Source organism: Podarcis vaucheri, assembly GCF_965113315.1.
Source record: "Podarcis vaucheri genome assembly, chromosome: 12".
Taxonomy (NCBI): domain Eukaryota; kingdom Metazoa; phylum Chordata; class Lepidosauria; order Squamata; family Lacertidae; genus Podarcis; species Podarcis vaucheri.
The window spans coordinates 45,931,136-45,952,933 of record NC_138750.1 but is presented as its reverse complement, the minus strand read 5'-3'; the positions used below and the strand labels follow the sequence as shown (position 1 = coordinate 45,952,933).

Genomic DNA, 21,798 nt, shown 5'->3' with positions numbered 1-21,798 from the left:
GTACCCATGAGAAATAGTGAGTGAAAAAGAATCATTTTCACATTGACTGTACACTTAGGCTTCAGTCCTATCACTTCTCTGGGAATAAGTCCCACTGAACTGCATAGGACTTACTTCTTAGATATGCATAGGACAGAGCTGTTTGCCAAAGTAGGTTTCGCAAGGAGATTTTATAGGCACAGGAAATGCATTCCTTGTGAAAACTATTTTGCAACTTGCCTCTGTACCATCACAAAAACTAAGATGGAATAGTCAGAGTTAGGATCCTAAACCTTCCACTGTGATGAATCCAAAGGCAGGTGTTACCCACGAATGGCCTTCGCCTCTATTTTGTCTCACTTGCCTTCCATGCATGAGAATTAGGAATCTCATCTGAACATTCGTTTTGAATTAGCCCTGACACACTTCGAGGAAGACACTGCACAGTAATGACTGCATCGCTCTCGCTCCGATAGACATCAGCTGCAGGTCAGAAGTGCTGAATGGATTACATTGATAAGGTCACTGTATGAACAGCTTATTGTCATTTGACATTTCAAGAAGCAGTCTGCAGAGCACAAATGAGAGCTACAGGCAAAAAGCAGGGCTTCCAGGTTCAGTCCCAGAGGCTCAGCCCATTTCCTTAGGGATGGAGCGCCTCCAGAAGTTGCTAGACTCCAACTCCCATCAGGCTCAGCCAGCATGGACAAAGGTCAAGGATGATGGGAGATGGAGTACAAGCTCTGGAGGGTCACAAGTTCCCCAGTAGGTAGAAGTAGTGAGAAACATTTTTTTGCCTGAGGGCTACTATTCAGAGGCAGACTTCGTCAAACAGTGAAGGGAGAACATAGCCTTCACTATGAGAAGTGTGGTGAGAGCCTGGGTGGTGTAGTGGTTAAGAGCAGTAGACTCGTAATCTGGGGAACCGGGTTCGCGTCTCTGCTCCTCCACATGCAGCTGCTGGTGACCTTGGGCCAGTCACACTTCTCTGAAGTCTCTCAGCCCCACTCACCTCGCAAAGTGTTTGTTGTGGGGAGGAAGGGAAAGGAGAATGTTAGCCGCTTTGAGACTCCTTCAGGTAGTGATAAAGCGGGATATCAAACCCAAACTCTTCTTCACGCCACTACACCATGATACCCAGGAGAGGCTGTTTTTGGCTGTAGTACCCAAGATTTGGAATAGCCTCCCAAGAGAAGCACACCTTTCCTACCTGCTTTTAGATTGGTGGAGGGAACATATTCATTTATTTATTCATTTATTTGTCTCTGGTTTTGTCTTCTTTCAAAAATCTTACGTTGCTCACTGGTGCTTTAAATTTCTTTGTATGTGGTGACTTGCTTGGCTTATTCTGAATTTTATCTTATTGATATTATCTTATTTTTGTATTGCATTGCTAATGGTCATCAGCTACTTTGGTGATAAAAAAGTGGCACTTTTGCAAACTGGAGAAACTGCCGTGAGTATCACAGCCACAAGCAAGCACACACCACAACACTACCCAGCCACCCTTTGGCAACCCCAGCATTAGGCAAATGTTTCCCTCTCATAAGAACACTCCAAACGAATAACCTAGGCTTTCAGTCCACTGATTTGAGAGATACAAACAAAAACACCTGTAAGTGGCAGCCTATTTCATTCTTTCACAGCTAAGAAGAGAAACACTGTGCAGATGAGTTTATTTTTAAGCTCTGGAAGAGCGAGGTGGGCGGGAGGAAGAGTTGAGCATATGTTCTTTTGTTGTTAAATCTTGTGCTTTTCACACCTATTAAACATCTGCTTGACAAGAAGTGTTCGCACTTGACAAGCATCTTCAAAGAATGTGAGCATTTGCTACAAAATTTCTGTTCCTTGAAAAGTACAATCCAAGCATCAATATTGTCTTGTTCCTATTTGCTACTATGCCCTGATAACTGCCATTATGGAAATAGGATAGTCATTCAATAGCAAGTGGAACACAGCTAAAAAACAGCATCACTATACTATGAGTCAGAAGAAACACTACCACCAACTGGAAGTCTTAAGTGAAGTAGCTTAATACTATTGGCTCTGTTGGGATAACTCCTTAGATTCACCCTGACCCCTTATTTACTTACAGAGTAAGAAGTGAATCAGAAGTTCAAAAGTGCACTAAAAAGAATATCAGCAAACCACAGCAACACCAAAGTCTTCCGGTTTGTCTCTTTCTCATCCTGAGATATGAAGTTGTGTAAATATTACCATAAATATTCTCTCTCATATTTAGAGATAGTTGAAAATGTCCATTTTTGTTTCTTTCAGTTTCTCACTTTTCCACTCTTCGGTTCGCCACATTTCCATTTAAAAAAAAGTCCTCGTGAAAAGTCAACAGCAATTCAGTGCCAATTTATCCTGATATATACACATTCTGCTAATGCACACATTTCTTAAAGCAATTTCTCCTAACACACTGTATTTTTGTATGTTCTTCTCCCTAATATATACATCTACAGGCACACTTTACTCTGTTATAGGCATTTCTGCACAGAATACTTGGCTGGAGAACTGCATTGCAAAATTCAGAAAAGTGCGAATGTCAAAGGATAGCTGTGTTTCGTAAAATGTAAATTAGCTAAACTCATTGTTAAATGCAAACTGAATTGAATTTCTCTCCAATCTCTGATCATTAGTGGATCTGTTCTGTAAAAAAAAGAAAAAGAAAGAAGATGGAGTCAGTTAAACACTTACAAAGTTAATGCTGTCCAGCACAGTCAAGAATTTCAACACATATCAAGTGCAGAAGTTCTTGGATTCCAATTCCCATAAGCCTCAGCAACCATGGCCAATGGTCATGAATAATCAGAGGTGGAGTCCAGCATCATCTGGAGGGACACAGGCTCCCTAACCTGGGTGCTAAGTAGTAAGAAGAATGTTGCTATTCATGGAGGGTATTGCTGAAAACAGATTTGAGCAACTTGCATTAGGAAGGCAGCTCACATTCCAGAAATAAATGAAAAATTCAATGTGTGATGAAATAGCCCATCTGCATCCATTCCAAGTGCCCAGTACAGGAGCCGTGATAGCCAGCCGTGTGACAGAAACATCCTGGAATACTTTCGGTGGATGCCTACGGGTTATCTCCAGATAAGAACCTTGGGAATAACAACTCTGAAATAACTGGGAACCTTGGTTGCAAGAACGAGCCCATCGCCTCCTGCCTTGTCAATTCCTGTTGCTTCAAGCCACCAGACAGCTGTTAGGAACCCAAGCTCCAAGGATCGACAGACCTTATGGCGTCTTAAGAGATAAAAGCCGCTGCGGAGCTGATTATCCAACCCCAAGGCGTAGCCCCTGCCTTTCAGCGGCTGATCAATAACAGTAATGCATAATCGTCAGTGTTCGCATTATCTGTTGTCAAACGGGCAGTGTTCTTCTGTCGTGGTTATCTAACTGCTTTCAGGTAATACTTACAGATGGAACTTGAGGGTTGCTGGTGATTTTAGGAATGAGATAGAAAGCACCATCCGACTTTTTTTGTTGTGTGTTGCAATCCTGCTTAGCACACCTGCCTCAGAATGTAGACTTTGCTGTTATCCTTATGTTTCAGCATTTTAAGTTTGCATCTCTTCCTGTGTGTCATGATCCAAATGTGTGTGTGTGTGTGTGTGTGTGCATAAACCCGTCACCTCGCGTACGTGACAAAGCATATTTTGCCTGCAAAAGCTCCTGCCATGAAACCAATTCAAGATGCCCTTAAAACCAATTTGCCATCTGCTAGCCCAATTTACCTCACAGAGCTATTGTGAAGCTATGCACACCGCCTTGCACACCTTAGAAGAGAAGCAAGATTTTAAAATGTAATAATAATCTGAGCCTGAGGTGGGATTAATCAATGCTTGCTTGCTTGCTCCTTCCTTCCTTCCTTCCTTCCTTCCTTCCTTCCTTCCTTCCTTCCCAGACTTTCTGCAGGGATAAGCTGCATGATCGAGTTTTCCATATGACAACAGGTGTGGCACAGGAGCATGGCACGTGGAGAAAATGGCTTTGCAGTCCAAATTGAAACAGGTCAAATTTTACCCATAGACCAATAAAACCATAAATTGATATGGTGTTCAAAACAAAACAAAAATCTAAGTTCTATAAATAGGCGTAGTACAACTTCCTTAAGATGTCAGTGAAACAGAAAGGTCTTTGTCATTGTGTTCAGTCTATGGTGATTACTCTGTGAGGGTTAACTCACATTTGAAGAGTAACTATTGGGTGTCACAATCAATGAGAAACAAACATGCATTCATCAAGCTGCTCTGTTCAGGCATTCATATACAACTAGAATCATGGGAGTGTGGAGTCAGCAACCTCATCAACTCATCCACTCACTGGGGCAGAAGTTCTTCTAAAGAAGGACACCTACTCCATTCATGAAGGCACACTGTTTGATTTTGAACCCTGACCACACAGGGTTCCAACGTCACACAGAGGTCTAAATCATGCAGGAAGGCTGTTATGAAAATGGTATATAGATGGTATATTACACCGGTTAAATTAGCAAAAATGTTTAAAACTTGTAATAAGTGTTGGAAATGTAAAGAGAAAGAAGGAACTTTTTTCATATGTGGTGGGAATGTAAGAAAGTGAAGGGGTTCTGGGAGATGATATATAATGAGCTAAAGAAGATGTTGAAATATAGTTTTGTGAAGAAACCAGAAGCCTTTCTTTTAGGAATAACAAGAAATGAAATAAACAGAAAGGATTGTAAACTTTTTCAGTATGCGATAACAGCAGTGAGAATATTGATGGCCCAAAAATGGAAGCAGGAAGAACTACCGACTCTGGAAGAATGGAGAATGAAGTTAACGGACTATGCAGAACTGGACAAACTAACTGGGAAAATTAGATATCAACGAGATCATAAGTTCATAGAGGACTGGGGAAAATTTTTGGAGTATTTGAAGAGTGTATGTGATGAGCAAACAACGCTAGTGGGTTTTAAAGAAGCTTTGTGAAAGAATAAGGAATATTGCAAGAATGTAAATATGTTTATTAAGGTATTTTAAAAGGCGATACTAAATTTGGGGGATGCGTAGATAAAAACCTAAATACGGATGATTGTCAGAGAAGCTGAGGGAAGTCCAAAAGATGAAATATGTTATTTGGGAAATTGTTTGATTGGCGATATTTGTGTAAAATTTAATAAAAATTTATTCAAAAAAAAATTCATGCAGGAAGGCTGCACATATACAGCAGGTTCCCAGCTTCACATCCTCCTCTTCCTCCTCTTCCAACGCATGAAAGGTGTTGAGGCCAGATGATGAAGACGCAACACAATCAGAGATTCTTCAAGCAATTATAATTGTGTGAACTCCCAAATCCAGCCCGTGAGTCTCTAAGAAGTTGCAGTACTTCTCTTTTGCTACCACAGATCAAAATGAGCTCTTATCTGGAATTTCCTGATCTTATGCCATCCTCTCCTCTTCTACATTTCTCCAAGAAGCTATTTTCTAGTTTAACCCTGCTAATTTTAATTTCCTGACCTCCCCTGATACTAGAAAAAAGCTTCACAAATCTATTTAACAGCACAAAAGCATCAGACCTGGCAGCACAATCCGTCTCTTTTTGTCGTCAGCCAGACAGCCCAAAAGAAAGCTGTAAGCAGTTGTGTTAACAAGAAGAACACAATCGCCCCCTTTTTTCCCAGGAAAAAAAGGCAATCAAGCACTGTTGTCATTTGAAAGTATACAGCTCTGTTCCTGATGTTAGATGCTGAAAGGGCTTTTAAGACTCTTTAAGCCATTGATTCACCTGCAAAAAAAAAAAAAAGAAATTAACCCCATGCCATGCCACAGATCTGAAAAATATGCACATAAATGCAACCAACTGGATCAGAGCGCTGCTGAAGAACAGTTTACATCAAATCCTTAACCTAGTCCTCAGATTTTAAGGCTTATATGCAACTAAGTCCTAAACCTCTGGAAATCAATGACCCTGAGTTAGTCATGCCCATTAATTTAAATAGGTCTACTCTGAGTAGAATGGGACACAGGTGGCACTGTGGTCTAAACCACAGAACCTAGGGCTTGCCGATCAGAAGTTCGGCAATTCGAATCCCCGCGATGGGGTGAGCTCCCGTTGTTCGGCCCCAACTAGCATTTGTTCATAGCAAAGTCACTGTTATAGCAACACATAAAAAGGGGGTGGGTGGGCTGGGAAATCTGGCAAGGAGACAAAAGGAGGAAGCCCCCCCAGCCATGCCATGGTTTAAAAAGCCCACGACCATGCCCCCAGCTGTGACAATTCGACAGCCAGGCACGTGGCAGGGCCGGGAGTCAGTGCAATGAGGGCGGCATTCCTCCACTTCCCAGCCGGATCACTAAGAGGTCCCGGATGCCCAGCCACAACACCACCCACCGGGTAAGCGGACTTGTGGGACAGTAGTAGTTGACAGACAATGCTGCAAGAACAAGCAGAAATTAAAGGAAGCACAAGGGGCTCACCAGCCACATTAAACCAAAATATGGATGTAAGAAATCTGTGTGCAACACGTATTTCCAAACCTCTGTTTCTTCTGAGATCTGCAAAGAATCCACCATTTGAGTTGCATCTCCAGGAATGGGAAACCTGTGGATCTCCAAATTTTGGGCTCCACTTGCATCAGCCCCATTGGGTCACCTGGAAGGTCAATGACTCCACATCACTGTTCTAAGAATTTATTTTTATTCCCCATCCCCAAGCTTTGGGTTCATTGATTGAACATCCCTGATGCTTGCAGGCCTTTGAGGAACCTTGACAAACTCTCCTAGGGTTGACTTCTCCTAAGGCACAGCATTACTTGGTTTCTTTACCTGGCATCCTTCCGCAGGGCCTGCAAGACAGAGCTGTTCCACCAGGCCTTTTGTCAGGGCGCAGCCTGACCCCCTCCTCTGGCAATCTGCACAAAAATTTGCTTGATGGTTGCCATTAATTTGATTTTAATTTGATTTAATTAATGTTATAATGAATGTTTTAGAATGTTGAACTATTTTTATTGTTGTTAGCCGCCCTGAGCCCGGCTTCGGCTGGGGAGGGCGGGATATAAATAAAATTTATTATTATTATTATTATTATTCTTGCATGGTGGGTGACTGATGGATGTGAAGAAGTCCACCAGAGAGGCAGTATACTGAAGTGATCCCATTGTGAAATATGCCATGTCAGATTGCAGGAACACAAAGTTGTCCTTTTGAATGCTCTTCATCTTAAAACTAAAGCTCCCTTCATAGAGTAAACTGCATGGGGTAAACATTGGAGCAAGGGAAACTATGCTAAAACCTTCTCCCTGGTGTACTACTTACTACATGCAGAGTGGTTGCTTGAGTTTTTACATGGCGGTAGAATTCAAAGAGATGAATCGCCCACCCACCTGCAGCCTCCAAATAGATCTGTTAAATTAAAAGCCATACCTACTAAACGTTTACTGTTAAATTTGTTCTATTCAGGTGTAATTCTTTGCCTGATTAAATCTTTAAATTGCAATTTCTCTGATTCAGTGATTATGCTCCTTCCCCCCCAAAAGCACAAGGCAGCACTTTGAAACAACTATAACTGCAGCGCACAAAGCAGAGTTCGCATCCCACTTCAGTCAGGACTCATGGGCTGTTTCTGACCTACGAAATGCAAAAATTGATCTCATCTCATCTCTCTCTCTCTCACACACACACACACACATACACACCAGTGTTGTAAGAGTGAACAAGGAAGAAGAAGAAGAAGAAGAAGAGTTTGGATTTGATATCCCGCCTTTCACTCCCCTTCAGGAGTCTCAAAGCGGCTAACATTCTCCTTTCCCTTCCTCCCCCACAACAAACACTCTGTGAGGTGAGTGGGGCTGAGAGACTTCACAGAAGTGTGACTGGCCCAAGGTCACCCAGCAGCTGCATGTGGAGGAGCGGAGACACGAACCCGGTTTCCCAGATTACGTGACTACCGCTCTTAACCACTACACCACACTGGCATGTAAACAACTTTGTAATTAAAAGTAATTTATGCCTGATTGGAAAATACTGTTTAGTCTTTATACAACACTTATTTATACAGTTATACAAACACATTATAATGCTTGTCAGGCATCTTATCACAATTATATATATATTATTGTGCTTCTTAGATCTCAGATTTGAGCAAACATATTTGAAAGAATCCTTTACAAAGGAAGCCCTCTTGCACTTGAATGTGACAAAAACTATTTATCGGGATTATAATCTCCTTTTAAAAAAAAATGATATAAACGAGTCACTCAAGGTGCAGCTGGAGAAACTCCGAATAAGGAAAATCCAAATTCCCTACAGTGTCCAAGAGTGAAACCTTTAAAGAGGGAGGGAAAGCTGGTTAGACATTTGCAATAACCAATCATGTAAAAATATCTCATGCAATGACATTTTACCTCGCGCTGTTGAAGACCAAGGTTCAAGTCTCTTTTGTGCTTTATTTATGAGTTCAGGCACCACTGTGGTGTTCTGAGCTTCTTTATGAGGGCAAAAGAAAAGATCAGACTTCCAGTTCTTTATCTTCATTCTCATTGTGTTCATCCAATCACCAGTTGTGGCCATTATTTCTTAGGCTTCTTAAAAAGCAACTCTCTCCTGGGCTGACACATTTTTATTTTTATTTCTTTAAAGGAAGGTCAAATGAAAGACTCAGATATGAGAACTGAATTTCAAGAATCAAGATTAGCTTCTTTTACTCAACAGCTCCCTTCTACTTTCAAGTTAACCTTAACGTGCCAGATTCAACACAGCTTTGAAATATATGGGCCACTAACAGGATTACAGTTGCTTGCATGTCAGGGGGTCTTGCTGGTAATACCGCCATATTTTCCTCCATTTTTGGCCATGTTTCTAAGGCCCCTCCTCTCTGGCATTTGCCCAACCCTTATCAATCCAGCTGCTCTTGTCAGAAAATCCTCATACCACCCCCAGTCCTTCCTATACATCCATATGGAAAGTAAGGTAGCAATATTTCATGTTAAAACAGTATGCTATGCAAGTGAGGTGAGGTCGCCAGATGGAAAATATCAAGAACCTAATGTGTCTTTTATTGTTGCATAGGAGAGAAGAATTTCAGCAGGTGCAGCTTCCTTGACACCTGCTTAAACTCCCTCTTTTACCCAACTGTTAAAAGTGCAAGAACACATCCTTCTTTTTCATCCAGCTTCTTTTTAAAAAAAAATTATAGTGCAGTTTTCCCTCCAGCAAAACACAATCATCCTAATTTTTATTTTGGCCTGGAATATATTCCCTTAACTCACATCTTCCTTGCTCGCCAGAACATTTAAATTTTTATGGTTTCACATGTATCGTTTCACAAATGGATGTTTGTGTGACATTTTTATGCTCTCCCAAAGCTTACATCTGCAGGGCTTAATAGTTAGAGAGAGAGCCTCAGTTGGCTATATAAATCTAAGCTACTTTGAGCATAAGCACAGGAAGGTGCAGAAACACCACACGCTCTTTGATACTAATTTTAGATTTGTTTGCCTTCCTTCCTTCCCGACTCTCCTGCCTAGGAGGCCATCCTTTACTGTCAGTTGTATTTTGACTACGACTTGCACGCCATCACCTTTTCATGTTTTGTCATCAGGGAACAATCAGCAAACCCACATAGGAGAATCAAAGGCATCTCTACAGGAAGGCCTAACTCATACAGTGACCCGTTTCCTGCTTCTGGCTACCAATTGGCTAAAGAAACCAAAGGCTTTGCGGCAGAGCGTAAGTGGGTCACACAAAGGTCACAGGAAGGGCAGCAGCTAAGATAGTTAGGGAATTATTGTATTAGCTGTTGAACCTTGAAAGACAGCCTGGAGGGCCACAAGTTCCCTATAAGTGTATGCCTCTCTTCAACCAATATAACAGGTGAGAAAACTGCACTGCTGCAATGGGTTCTATCTATATGATGCATTGTATGTGCTTCAAATGACACTATCTCCAAAACTCCAAAACTCTTTGTCCAATTTGTTAAGTTGTGGGTGAACATATCAGACAACACAGCAATTTTCCAAACAGCTTTTGTTTATTCACAAGTCAGAACAGAACTGAACTGAAGCGTTCAGTCAGCCTGCTTATATAGAGCTCCAGTACAACGTAACTGTATCAACTTTCTGTAACTATCCAATCACTGAACGTCACTTTCAATCCCTTATTTGCATATGTGGACCTGAACTATCTACAGTATCCCCCTGCTGGCCCAGGGTGAGAACTTCAGTACACAACACAATTCAATGCTGCTGGTACAAAACATGAAGCAAGCTTAGCCCTAAATGTGCTTGCAGCACGTACTTCAGCTTGCCCCAATGACACATCCTTGTCCATGATTTTCCATTGTGTGTAGGTCACAAGCAATGAAAGATATAGGTGGCTCACCTTCATGTACACAAACATGTCCCCTAAGTTCTATGGCAGCTATTGAAAAACAGCACATTCTGAGGGCCAAGGCAGTCCCTTACTTGACTTATCCTTCTCCCCTATCCACTTCCCTCTCAGAATGAATTGTGACCTCCTATGTCCCTTTAACTGACAGTCCATCATATGAGCCTTATCTGCACGGCCGGCCCACCCATGAGGCAAGGTGAGGAAAGTTGCCATTTGGAGATCCACCTCAGGTGCCAAAATGTATTGGGCTGGCCCTGCTTCTCATGGGGAAAGGACTAGAACATGGGTAGGCAAACTAAGGCCCGGGGGCCGGATGCGGCCCAATTGCCTTCTAGATACAGCCCGCAGACAGTCTGAGAATCTGTGTTTTTACCTGAGTAGAATGTGTCCTTTTATTTAAAATGCATCTCTGGGTTATTTGTTGGGCATAGGAATTCGTTTTGTTTTGTTTTTCAAAATATGGTCCGGCCCCCCCAAAAGGTCTGAGGGACAGTGGACCGGCCCCCTGCTGAAAAAGTTTGCTGACCCCTGGACTAGAACATACCTTCTGGCATTTCTCTGATGAAAATAGGGGCATCACATTCCATAATGATAATTTTACCATTTATACCCCACACATCTTACTGGGTTGCCCCAGCCACTCTGGGCATCTTCCAACATATATAAAAACAGTAAAAATTTAAAAAACTTCCCTACACAGGATTGCCTTCAAATGGCTCAGGGCTTGGATAACTCCATACCCTCCAACATTTCCCCAATTAAAATAGGGACATCCTAAGGAAAAGTGGGACATTCTGGGATCAAATCAGAAACCAGGATGACTTCTCTAAATCAGGGGTGTCCCTGGAAAATAGTGACACTTGGAGGGTCTGCTAGAACAAAGCAAATTCCAAAGCAATGTGTGGGTTGCACAACGCATACTTGGCCCCCTGCCAGCGCCAGCCTCTTTTCAGCTCCTGTTCCCACATGCCACAGTACCTGCTTGACAGGTACCAGATGCAATGGAGCTGGAATTTCTGCCTGGGCTCTGTTGTAATAAACCAGAGAGAACAGCTGTGCTTTTAAACATCACCCCTTCATTTCTAAGGAACTTGCATATGAGAAGCTCTTCAGGGGGCATGGTTATTGCCTAAGGATAGTTAATAAGTAGTTAAATACACTGAAACACAAGCTTGGGGGGTAGAAATAAGAGGGTCCATCCCCGTCCCCCCTGTTTCTTAAAATTTATCTTAATGTGCAGCCTGTTCTATCCTGAAGTTGTGGACTGGATAACCATAGATGAGCAAAACAAAATATACTGTCTACAATAGAAAGCCACACGACTAAAGACTTAACCAGATGCAAAAGTACTCATAACTCTTGTTCAAAGTGGAGAAATATTCATACTAAATAGGACTAGAATATTAAATCACCGAAAACGTTCTTGTTTGTAACCAAAGGTGGTTCCAATTGCTGAACAAAACATGTTACAAATAAACAGTGATTTGGCAATGTCTTTCAATTGCACCATCAAGCAAGCCATTTTCAATTTACTCCCTTTTACTTGGCTGTTTTTCATCTGCATTTTACTACTTACTTTATAACTTTTCTAATGTGACAATTTAAATATTTCTCCGTGGGATGCTTCCATTCATCATTCTGCAACTTACTGAATTTGCGCTGAAAGGGGAAAGGAAAAAAGGCAGTGAACTTTAGAGAAAAGAGTTGCTCGAGTCATTCAGACTGCTTTGCTATATTTCAATAATAGATTAAATTATAAATTTTATCTTATTTGGTTTACTAATCTCATGCTAATAGCCGGTCTGTAGTTAAATATGGTCTTTTATTTATTTTATCTGATTATTTATTTTTTAATTCTCAGCTAAATGTTCTACATCTTTTGGAGTGAATTCTGATTTTAAGACTTGCAAGTGCTTTATATATACAGTGGTACCTTGGGTTAAGTACTTAATACGTTCCGGAGGTCCGTACTTAACCTGAAACCGTTCTTAACCTGAAGCACCACTTTAGCTAAAGGGGCCTCCTGCTGCTGCCACGCCACCGGAGCACGATTTCTGTTCTCATCCTGAAGCAAAGTTCTTAACCTGAAGCACTATTTCTGGATTAGCAGAGTCTGTAACCTGAAGCGTATGTAACCCGAGGTACCACTGAAGATTAATGTAGCATAATGAAATATCATACTCATCTTCAAATCTGTTTAACTATACCTTCATTCATTTCATAGTTTAACTGTGCATCTATCAAACTGAATTCAGTTAATAAATATTAGTAGTCTATTCAGTCACAACCTGCTTATCCCCTAACGTGTGTGTGTGTGTGTGTGTGTGTGTGTGTGTGTAAAAGAAGTTGTGGAAGGGGAAACCTGGGACTGGGACCATGGCACACACTGCTGTTTCAAAGGCAAATGGGAGCGTGGAGTAATGTTCAGTGGGAAATTGTGCAGAGGAAAGACCCCCTCTCTGAAGAACACTGCAGTCCTGATCCAATTGGGCTCCACCATGGCTGGTATTCATTAAATTACGTGGGAATACGCACCACTGAATTTACTAGGACCTACTTCTGAGTTAGGTTTGCAAGAGGTGGACTTTGGTTTTTCAGATTTCAGCAGCACCCTGTGCAAGGCTGGAATTTTGCGCGCACACAAACACACACACTGCCTTCTATTCTGCTCAATTCACTATGTCCTAGTTGCAATGCCCTGTGGCGCCCCCTAGGGTCAGCACCCAGTGCAGTGGAACCAGTCACACTGCCCTAAATCCACCTATGGGATAACTCACTGGGGAGTTTTGTGTGAACAAGGTCAGAATTGCTCCACACTGACCTTAACTATGTACTACTGAACAAATTTAGGATCTGGCTGTGGTTTATTTTAATTCAGTCTAGTATAACCTTTGTAAGGTACTAAACAACAAACCGGACGACTGAATCACCCTTGTTTACAATTTGGGACAAAATAAAAAAAGACCCTGTCTTTTTAATCTCTGTAAAGGTGGGAAAATATATTTGGAAGCGACTTCTTTTCAGGCTGGCTTAGAAGGTTTATTGCAATGCAATTTACACAGCTGGACAGGTCTACAGGTGGCTCAAAATGCATTAGAGAAAGTGACTTGACTTCTGCGGGGGGCGGGGGAGACAGGAAGTCTCTCTGGGATTGAGGTTGTGCCAGGCATTAACACAGCTGACTGGATAGCAGGTGGCTGCAAGTATAAATTTCATGCTAACATATTCATTAGAGCTCCCTTGCCTCTGTCTTCCTGGAATTGTAAAGTGCTGCTGATATCACCCTAAGCAAGCCTGTGCAAGGACACACTGCTTTTCTCAGAACAGAGGGGAAAGCAAGCCCAGATGAATATGAAAAGAATGAACACTTCCACGGTCCTCGTCCCTTTTTCGTCACCTCTGCAGAACATCGCTTTAGGGTGAGACTTTCAAATGCTGCTTAATAAGGGAGTTAGGTATGCAAACCTGATTCCATTCGGAGCTGAAATGGTTTGGAATATCTCAGCCTCAATTAATTTATTTATAAGAACCCAGAAGGTGTGACTGTGTTCTGCTAACTAGCCAATCTCTTCAAATACCAATTTATAAACCCAAACACCCAAAAGGCTTAAGAGACATACTTTCTGTAAGGGTTTATTAAAAAGAAAAGGAGGAAAGATGAATATATCAGCGATGTTTGCTTTTGTTTTTGTTTTTTCATTAATAAATAAACATATTCCATAAATGTGCTGAATAAAACAAAAGCAGAAAACACACTTCAAGAACAGTGGCAGGAAAAATTTGAACTGATGCCCGAAGCATAAGGTTTCTCTTCCCCACCCTGTAAGCTACACAAGACAGCATCATAAATCTTCCTTTTGACCTAGTTTAGCATATGCTACCTTCCTTGCTAAAATAAAGGTAAAGGTAAAGGTACCCCTGCCCGAACGGGCCAGTCTTGACAGACTCTGGGGTTTGTGCGCCCATCTCACATCTATAGGCCGGGGGCCAGCGCTGTCCGGAGACACTTCCGGGTCACGTGGCCAGCGTGACAAAGCTGCATCTGGCGAGCCAGCGCAGCACACGGAACGCCGTTTACCTTCCCGCTGGTAAGCGGTACCTATTTATCTACTTGCACCCGGGGGTGCTTTCGAACTGCTAGGTGGGCAGGCGCTGGGACCGAGCAGCAGGAGCGCACCCCGCCGCGGGGATTCGAACCGCCGACCTTTCGATCGGCAAGCCCTAGGTGCTGAGGCTTTTACCCACAGCGCCACCTTGCTAAAATATTCACACACAATTAAATATCCATGGGAAGGCAGGAAAGAGACAAGAATGTGGGGTGCCAGGGCTAGAGGAATCCATAAGGAAGACTGTAGCTCAGTGGTAGTGCATCTGTCTTGCATGCAGACGGTCCCAGGTTCAATCCCCAGGGTCTCCCGATAGGGCTGAGAAGATCTGCTGTCTGAAATGGCTCTGAAACACTGAAAATTTGCTGCCAGTCAATGTTGGCAATATTGGGCTAGATAGACCAATGATCTGACTCGGTATAAAACATTTTCCTATCAGCAATCCACCACACTGAACAAGCTACCACCTCTGTCACCCAGAATTTAAGCTGGAGGCAGCCTCTTAAATGGAATAATTTGATGCAAGAGAGGTAGGACAGAGTCACAACCTCAATTTTCATGTTCTGCCTTAACATATAACGTTGTCTTAACTGGGTCAACTAGCCTAGGACTGTCTGCATTGGTCTATAGCTTTCAGTGTCTCAGCCAGAGGACTCCCCTCACCCCAATTCTACTCAGATCCTTTAAATATCCAGGGATGGCTTATTCATGCTTTGGTGACATCCAGACCAGTGCACAAGCTCTCTGTGTTGGGCAACCATTGAAAATGGTTGAGAAGCTTTATCTAGTGCCGAAGGCAGTAACCCACGTGTTGATTAGTTCAAATGGATTTTCCACTATGGAATTGGCTCTCAGAGAAGGAGGCAGTGATGGCAACCAGGTTGGATGAACAGACATATTCATATCAATGTATACCAGACATGATTGGTCCTGTTTGTCAATTTCCCACAGGCATCTGGTTGGTCACTGTGAGAAGGGGATGCTGGACTAGAAGAGCCATTGGCCTGATCCAGCAAACTCTTCTTATGTTCTCATATCTTGCTTCTCTTGAAGCAGCTGCACTTCTGGGCCATAAGAAGAGCCCTACTGGACAGGACTGAATGCCCACCTGGTCTTTCCATAGCAACCAACCAGGTGCCTACAAGAAGTCCACAAGCAGGAAATGAGTACAAAGCACTCTCTCTCTCTTTATGCTTCCCAGCAACTGGTCCAAAATTGAGGTTTCGATCTTTAAACCCGCTCAATATCTTGGGTTTTGGCTTTTTCATTCTACATTTCATCTCATATAAGATCCCGGCCCTAAATCCCATGAGGTGGCCCTGCCCAAGGTTTCATTTTAAGTAGAAACCAGGGCAGTCTCTATAAGGAGCAAGGCCTTCTCTGTGGTGGCCTTTAATACTCTGGCACTTCCTTTCAAGAGAGGTTCATTCCGCCTCCCTCTTGCTGTTTTATTTCAGAGTGGAGGAGCATTCTTTTTTGTTCTGATTGCTTCTTGCTCTTCAGTGGCGTAGCGTGGGGGGTGCAGGGGGGCGGGCCGCACCGGGCACAACATCTGGGGGTTAGGGTTAGGTGGCGCAAATCCACGGGTTAGGGGGCGCAAATCCATGGGTTAGGGGGCACAAATTACTTGCCTTGCCCCGGGTGCTGACAACCCACGCTACGCCACTGTTGCTCTTGTTCCATTGACTGAGCTGTCTTTACTGCTGTTTTACTATCATTGCTGTTTTATTGAAATTGTCTTGATTGGCAAAACAAATTGATTTGTGCTCTTTTATTAGATGTTGTTTTTATTCTTCAAACTGCTGTGACATTTTATGAACAGCGGTATAAAAATCTTTTAAATTAATACACCCTGGAGCTTGTGCTTGCTAAACATGTGCTCTGTCACTGAGCAATTTATTTAAAGTTCCCAAAGAAATATGAGAGGTGGCTGCCACGCCTGCTGCCCCAGCCCCTGTCATCTGTCCCTCCTCTTCCCTCACCTGTTACAGCAAGCAAGATGCCAGGTATGCCATATGGAAGCTGATGGAAGAGGGCAGATGAAAGGGCTAGGAAGGCCAAAATAGGCAGAGATAACGAGTGGCAAGAATCACATTACATTTTGAGGAAGGGCCATAGCTCAGTGATAGAGCATTTGTTTTGCAAAGACAGCTTCCTGCGTTCCTATATATCCAGTCAGGGGCTGAGGGTCATTCTTACAAATGATTCCCAAAATGGAACTGGTAATATATGGGGGGAAATGGACAATAATACAGAGGAGCCAAGTGTGAACACTCAGAAAACCCACTTCAACATCTGGCCTCTTCAGTTTCTCACACAGCAGCTCTCTACACCAAAACTATTTCCTTTTCTTTCTTTCTTTTTCATTAAAAGTAGGGCTGAGAACTATGGCAGGAAGCATTAAGGCAAATCCAAGTTCACATGCTGACATCTTCCACTCGTGCATTGCAGCAAAACTAAACACCTGCATGCCTTCTCATGCCATATACTCATATTTAATGGAATTATGAAGATTTTGTTGTTGTTTAAACAGAGGAATAATCTTAATCAAATAAATACATAATTGATATCACACGTTTGGAATGAGTGAGAACTGGACAGTGGAAAACTGACTTCTGTAACCGCTCAAATCCCCATGAAATATTTTTTTATATGTCACATATGCAAGAAGCAACCTGATCTTGAATGTCATCTGTTGTGAATTATACATGCGATTATGGTAAAATCTATACCAGATCGCATGTTATTCCTTAGGATTATGGTTCAATCGTTATTAAAAACTTTTAAGCACTTTCAGTTGGCAGATTTATGAAGTCCTTCATTCGGAGGCCACATTCTACAAGTCTGAGGTTCCCATCACTTAGTTAGTCTTCTGGTATGGAGAAACACAGGGAGATTATAACTGGACATCTCACTGAAATCTCTTAGTAGAGTAACATTTGATTGTATTCTGGAGAACCCTGGTGTTTCTCAAAAACTTATTGGGAGTACGTCAAAGAAAGCATCAGTAATGACAACAACCCAAGGAAGTATTGAATATTATTGTTGCTGTTTTAAAAACATGACCTGCCCTTCACCAGCAGGCCCCAGGGTGGGTTACAACAATTTAAAATACAGAGTTGAAAACAGAGTGCAGTCGTTGGGAATATGGTGGGCCCTGAAACCATACATCTCACATGTCAAAGGCCAGAAAATATGCTTTTAGGTCACCGACTAGTAAGTCAGGACCTACTATTGGGTTGTGGCCTGATCCAAGGTATGTTGCAACAGGAGTACTACCACCACACAAATATATGGCAAAAGATTAAGAAACAGTTCCTAAATGTATGTTTGGGTTAAAAGTGGGTCCTGGGTCCAAAAACATTGAAGATACCTGTTCTAGGACACAACTCTGTCAATCACAAACTAGATATGACTGGGCAGCTCTGTTTTGTTTTCTTCTTCTTCTTCTTCTTCTTCATCATCATCATTATCACTTTTTACACAAAGCAAAGCACTTTTTACAAAAAGCCTCAAAATGACAAGAAAATACAACAGCTGAGAAGTTAAAAATAATAATTGTTATGTACTGAAGTTCTCACCCTGGCCACCAGGGGGTATAGTTTTCACTCAGGTCCACGTACATTAATTTAGGCGGGAAACCCTGGGCTGCTGTTGTTACAATGTTGACAGCCGGCTGCCTATAAAAGCAGGCCAGCTGAGCTGTTTGCTGTTCAGTTCAGTTCCAGCTTACTTATAAAGAAATACAGTGGTATCTCGGGTTAAGAACTAAATTTGTTCCGGAGGTCTGTTCTTAACCTGAAACTGTTCTTAACCTGAAGCACCACTTTAGCTGATGGGGCCTCCCACTGTGCCACCGGAGCACGATTTCTGTTCTCATCCTGAGGTAAAGTTCTTACCCCGAGGTAATATTTCTGGGTTAGCGGTGTCTGTAACCTGAAGCATATGTAACCTGAAGTGTATGTAACCCGAGGTACCACTGTACTTGGAGAAATCTCCGTGTCGTCTGCTATGTCCACCCACTACCTAATAATAATAATAATAATAATAATAATAATACAAAATCCCAAAAATGTTCAATAATCCAAGTCCCTACCCCAGATAATGGTGGGCACCATTTTACAGAGGCCAGCTAAGTTACCAAAGGCCGTAGTGAATAAAAATGTATTAGGCCTGGTACCTGTTTGCACCTGTATCTCTGTGTAAAGTGTGAGGAATGATATTTAATTTTATCAGAATTTAAAGAATGGGGTGTGCATTCCTGTAAGTACAGGGTGTTCGTATTTGTCAAGGGAAAGGTTTAACGCCTCCATTTCCTCCTGATCAAGATCCATCAGTCACCATCTTCAGTGCCTCTCGCCAGAAACTGAAGACAATTCTTTCAGTGGCCTTTAAATTGATTTCTCTCCCACCCCACCCCTGACTACTGCTCCTTTAAATGTCATTGCATTTGATGTTTTGTATTAGTGCTTTTTGGTTCTTTTGACTGTTTGTACTTTAATGTATTTAAATACATAACGATGAAGAAATACACTAAAAATGAACAATAACTGGTTTTATTTCTTGGCTTCTGAGGTACTGCTATCAGTCTGGCATCCATCTTGGAACCATTCCCCAGGAAAGAAACAAGCCTTGAGGGTGTGCAGTTCCAACTTTTCCCCTCAAAGAAACACTTTTGCCCTTTGGTCACTAGGTGGCAACCACATAAGCATATCTTACATACTGTATTTTGTGATATTTGTATTGGTTCTGCTACCTAGATTTCCTGTAGGCCTCTAGAGACAAAAACAGAAGAAACACTTTGCTACTGCTACTGCTACTCCCATTTCTGAAAGCATAAAATAAGTCCGAGTTCAATATATCAGGGCAAGCATTAACATAGCCTTTGAATGAATTAGCAGTTATGACAACATTTTCTGCTGAAGCAACTTCAGTCAGTCAGGCTCCTCGTGTAATGTGAGTAGGAACTAAAGGTTTTTAGAAATGGTTGCATTGGGGGGAATCAGTTGTGGGCCGGGAAAGAAAAAGAAGGGGTATCTGACTAGTTTTGGGGCTTATTCACACTTTTCTTTGCTCTTTCCAGGCATGGTTTGTGTTTTAAAGCTCCCTGTCCAAGCGCCGGGTTTGGGGGGTTTTTATTGCTCCAGAGCTTTCCCTGTGAAAAGCCACTCTTTAAATCTCAATCAGACCTAATGTCAATCTGCAGAAAACCCAAACTGACGTTTGCTCTGATTCAGCTTTAAAGGGTTGGTTTTTGTGGGGAAAGAAAAAAAGGGCCACTCTGATACAGAGCATTAAAGCACAGGTCTCTAGCTGGAAAGAGTGGGGCAAAAGGTAAATGTAACTAGGCCCTAAGTCTTGTATACTGTATGTATTTGCAGTAGCACTAAGTGCATTTTGCTGCTCCTTTAATCTTTGGGGGACATTTATAATCTTGCCAATACTATGAAGTCAGAAGACAAAACTGAAAGTAAGCAGAGAAAAATGGACCAGCTTCCTCATTCTGCTCTCCAGGGATCATCTCTATAATCCCATCCCAATGCTTCTTGCAAGGAAATGTCTCTACATTTTTACTATTAACCACTACTAGAAATCTGGTCTCTTTTAGAATATCTTAAGGCAAGAGATATCTATATAGGGTAACATCTTGTGTAAGCTATTTCATATTCAAAGTATTATTTATTTATTTATTACTTTTGAAGGGTGAGTGAGAGTGACTGAACAAATGAGTGGAGCTGAACAACTGTCACTTAACCTAGTATTCACATTCTCCCTCTTCCTCCTCCAGGTACTTTTCTCCCCAGCTTGCCTTGTTGGAAACAGATGAAACTGGGAGGAAGATGAATGGAAATAAGAAGATGAAGAAGGGAGGTAAGGTGTGATTCGGCTCATTCACTCATGTGGTTCTTTTGATATTAAAAGTAGACCTCGGTGTCTACCTTAACGTGAATGGGACAGATATGGAAATGAGAAACATGGTTGTTCCATCACCACCATTCAGGTCTCAACAAGCTTTCCACCATGTGAGTAGTGGGCGAAGTAAACTGCACTGAAACCTGTAGAATTTACTTCTGGAAGTCCAGTTTTTTCCCTATATGTATGGGCATTCCACATATTGCGCATCAGTGTTAGCAAGCACATCTTAAGATGGTCATAAAAAGGAATACAGTAAACCCAACAACCATTAGTTTAGCTATGCATCACTTCTCACTACAAAAAGTTCCAAAGCTATTAAAAACAAATCAAAAAATGAATACAGGAATAAAAATACATAAACATAATTAAAAGCATAACTAACTAACCTACCTACCCACCAGTGGCCATATAGAAGATATTGGACTACAACTCCCATCAGACCCAGCCAGCATAGCAAATGGGTTATGATTTTATTTTCTCCTTTTCCCTATGTTGATAGGAATGTTTTTAACATTTTTCTTTTATTGTACCTCTGATATTGTATCTGATAAAGGAGAGGCTAAACGTGTGTGTGTGTGTGTGTGTGTAAGTAAGTAAGTAAGTAAGTAAATGGGACTTGAATTCCAGCAATAACGGGAGGCCCATGGATTAGCCACCATTGGATTCTTCCTGGGTCTTTCTTCCCAATTATGCAGAAAAATTGGGTTAATTTAGGGCTGCAATGTGTAGATCACAGATTCAGGACAATTAAAGGAAAGTACTTCTTCACGCAGTGCATAATTAAGTTATGGAACTTGCTCCCACAGTGGAGGCAATGATGGCCACCTATGTGGGATGCCTTTGAAAGAACTTCAAGGCTGTTTAGTGTGTTTTTACAGATACACCTACACACACACACACACACACACACACACGTGTACTATGCCTTAAGGGAATGATACTCTATATATTTCTATAAATTGTCTTGTACATATTCAGCTCTCCTTTTTTCTTCCTTTTTAAATTAAAAAAATATATAGCACTCAAATATATTCTAGATAAATAAAGCAGAGAATAACAACATATATCCACATTTGTAGGTGGAGGGGGCCACACAGTGGCCAAACGTAGGAAAAAGTCAACCCTGCAAAACAGGATATGCTTAGTAGATTTTCCTAGTAACCTCCCAATCTGATTATCTGTAGGGTTGCCCTTGAAAACTGGTTACGAGTATGGCATCTTGGCTTCCATCGGGAACTGGCAGCACTAATATCCCTCAATCTCAGTTAATAAGCAGGTGTTTTGCTTCGCAAGGTTCGACTTTTTAACTTTAAATTCCTAACTGGTTCCAGTCATAGCTGTCAACTTTCAGATTTGAAAATAAGGGATCAGCAGCCAGCCTTGAAAATAAGGGATCAGCAGCCTCACCTGTCCTGGGGACAGTCTACGGGATATCTAACAAT

General features: G+C 41.9%; 1 long non-coding RNA gene across 3 annotated transcripts; it reads right to left on the bottom strand.

Annotated features, from left to right (window-relative positions):
• Positions 1 to 2,183: 2,183 nt before the first annotated feature.
• LOC309515724 lies at positions 2,184 to 19,015 on the bottom strand. Of its 3 annotated transcripts, XR_014212630.1 has the most exons (5): positions 18,631 to 19,015; positions 11,911 to 11,993; positions 8,351 to 8,577; positions 5,525 to 5,733; positions 2,184 to 2,634 (listed from the first exon to the last, which is right to left on the bottom strand). It is a non-coding gene; the product is annotated as an uncharacterized lncRNA (long non-coding RNA). The 3 variants fall into 3 exon arrangements; XR_014212631.1 differs by lacking the exon at positions 5,525 to 5,733; XR_014212632.1 differs by lacking the exon at positions 2,184 to 2,634 and having other exon boundaries at positions 5,195 to 5,733.
• Positions 19,016 to 21,798: the final 2,783 nt, after the last annotated feature.